The following is a 2,144-nucleotide window of genomic DNA, read 5'->3' as shown; positions in this document are numbered from 1 at the left end:
TTTGTCGACTTCTCATGGGCTAACAGACAGCGCGGCAGATTAGTGGTCGCCACGTTGGCCTGACAGTTATGAGCAGGGACGAGCGTCCCGTCCGGAGTACTAAGCAAGGCCGCGAGTGGGTTTTCGTCCCTTCCCGTAATTGTGCCTAACAGCAAGTAACCCCACCCCCAAAAAGTGTGTGTGGGTGGGTGAGAGAGAGAGAAAGAGCGAGAGAGAGTCCGGGGTCTCCCTTGCCGCTGCGAGCCCAATTCCAATGAATTTCCCACATTGGGTTCAATGAAGACTCGAAATCAGGGGTTCCCGGGCACCCGGTCTTCCGGCCTGCTCTTAAAAAAACGGCGCCCCCGGTGACGGGCCATTGTAAATACCTCGGAATTGTGTCTTGAGTGATTTGAAAATATAAACACCTGCAAAGAAACGAAGCGTTGCATACTGATGTTGAAGTGTTTCCTCAGCTACGTCGATCTCCGTTGAACTTTACTCCTCTGTTTCACCACAGCTGGAAAAGAGAGTGGAGAGGAGAGCAGAAGCTGAGAAAATGCTTGCGCAAGCCCAAGAACTTGGTACAGAATTCCATTGACAGTCAAATCTCGATTTAGCCATGATTTTATATATATAATATGTATATATAAAAAAGACGTTGTGTTTTTTCGACGCAGGGGAACAAGAAAACATTGACAAATTCTCCAAACGTCTTGTCAAAGTCACCAGGCAGCATAACGATGAGTGCAAGAAGCTGCTGACTCTGATGGGAGTGCCCTACATTGAGGCGAGTAGCCGATTGGCTTTCTTTGACAAAGCTTCTCCTTTTCAATCAAGTCGATTTTGAAAAAAGAAACAAATAATGGACCCGGACCAGCGCAATGACTGCTTTCACGACCAAAAGGAATTTGACAGTCAAATCTCGATTTAGCCATGATTTTATACATAATATGCATCTATAAAAAAGACATTCTGTTTTTTTTCGACGCAGGGGAACAAGAAGACATTAACAAATTCTCCAAACGTCTGGTCAAAGTCACCAGGCAGCATAACGATGAGTGCAAGAAGCTGCTGACTCTGATGGGAGTGCCCTACATTGAGGCGAGTAGCCGATTGGCTTTCTTTGACAAAGCTTCTCCTTTTCAATCAAGTCGATTTTGAAAAAAGAAACAAATAATGGACCCGGACCAGCGCAATGACTGCTTTCACGACCAAAAGGAATCTGTTGTGGTGGTCTGGATGAAAATGTTGCAATCGACGCCTTCCCATCCAACCAGACTGCACAACTTCACTACAAATATCATGCACCTTCATGGAACGGAAAATGTACAAGTAGCCCACCTAGAGTGGTACCGAGAAATGTGTTTCACCCTTCGATGATGGGAGTGCCCTACATTGAGGCGAGTAGCCGATCGGCTTTCTTTGACAACGCTTCTCCTTTTCAATCAAATCGATTTTGAAAAAAGAAACAAATAATGGACCCAGACCAGCGCAACGACTGCTTTCACGACCAAAAGGAAGCTGTTGTGGTGGTCTGGATGAAAATGTTGCAATCGACGCCTTCCCATCCAACCGGACTGCACAACTTCACTACAAATATCATGCACCCTCATGGAACGGAAAATGTACAAGTTGCCCACCTTGAGCGGTACCGAGAAATGTGTTTCACCCTTCGGCACAAAGTTGCACGTACGAAAAAGTCTCAAAAGACCCATGGCCAAAAACAAAGCGAGTCGGCCATTTGGAGAACGGTCCTTTGAAAAACGTCCTCCCGGCGACTTCATCCAGGAGAGGAGAGCGCCGATTGGAAATGGCGACGGCAGACACGGACACCAAATTGCAAAGCTTTTGCTTCTTTTGGGCTTCTATGTAAACGTGCGTGGTCAAGGTGTGCTCGCCATGACAAAAAAGTCGACTGCTTTCACGGCGCTCGTCTTGAACGCGCGTTTGCAGGCGCCGTGTGAGGCGGAGGCCAGCTGCGCCGCTCTGGTCAAAGCGGGGAAGGTCTTTGCCACAGCCACGGAGGACATGGACGGCCTGACTTTCGGAACAAACGTCCTGCTAAGACACCTCACGGCCAGCGAAGCAAAGTACGTCAGCTTACGGGATCACGGTTTTTATTTTTTTAATTTTTTTTTGGGGGGGGGGGGGGACAACCCCAC

General features: G+C 47.9%; 2 protein-coding genes across 2 annotated transcripts in view; one reads left to right on the top strand and one right to left on the bottom strand.

Moving 5' to 3' along the window:
• The window catches only part of tm9sf1 (transmembrane 9 superfamily member 1), a 26,388-nt gene extending 25,909 nt beyond the window's left edge, over positions 1 to 479 (bottom strand). Inside the window, exon 1 of the mRNA XM_019890013.1 lies at positions 408 to 479. The gene's annotated coding sequence lies outside the window, so the exon portion shown is untranslated. The remainder of the gene's footprint in view (positions 1 to 407) is intronic.
• The window catches only part of fen1 (flap structure-specific endonuclease 1), a 23,220-nt gene that overhangs the window by 18,804 nt on the left and 2,272 nt on the right, over positions 1 to 2,144 (top strand). The window lies entirely within an intron of this gene.

The sequence above is a fragment of the Hippocampus comes genome, unplaced genomic scaffold (genome assembly GCF_001891065.2).
Source record: "Hippocampus comes isolate QL1 unplaced genomic scaffold, H_comes_QL1_v1.1 scaffold185, whole genome shotgun sequence".
In the NCBI taxonomy this organism is placed as follows: domain Eukaryota; kingdom Metazoa; phylum Chordata; class Actinopteri; order Syngnathiformes; family Syngnathidae; genus Hippocampus; species Hippocampus comes.
This window is presented reverse-complemented; position numbering and strand designations above follow the sequence as displayed.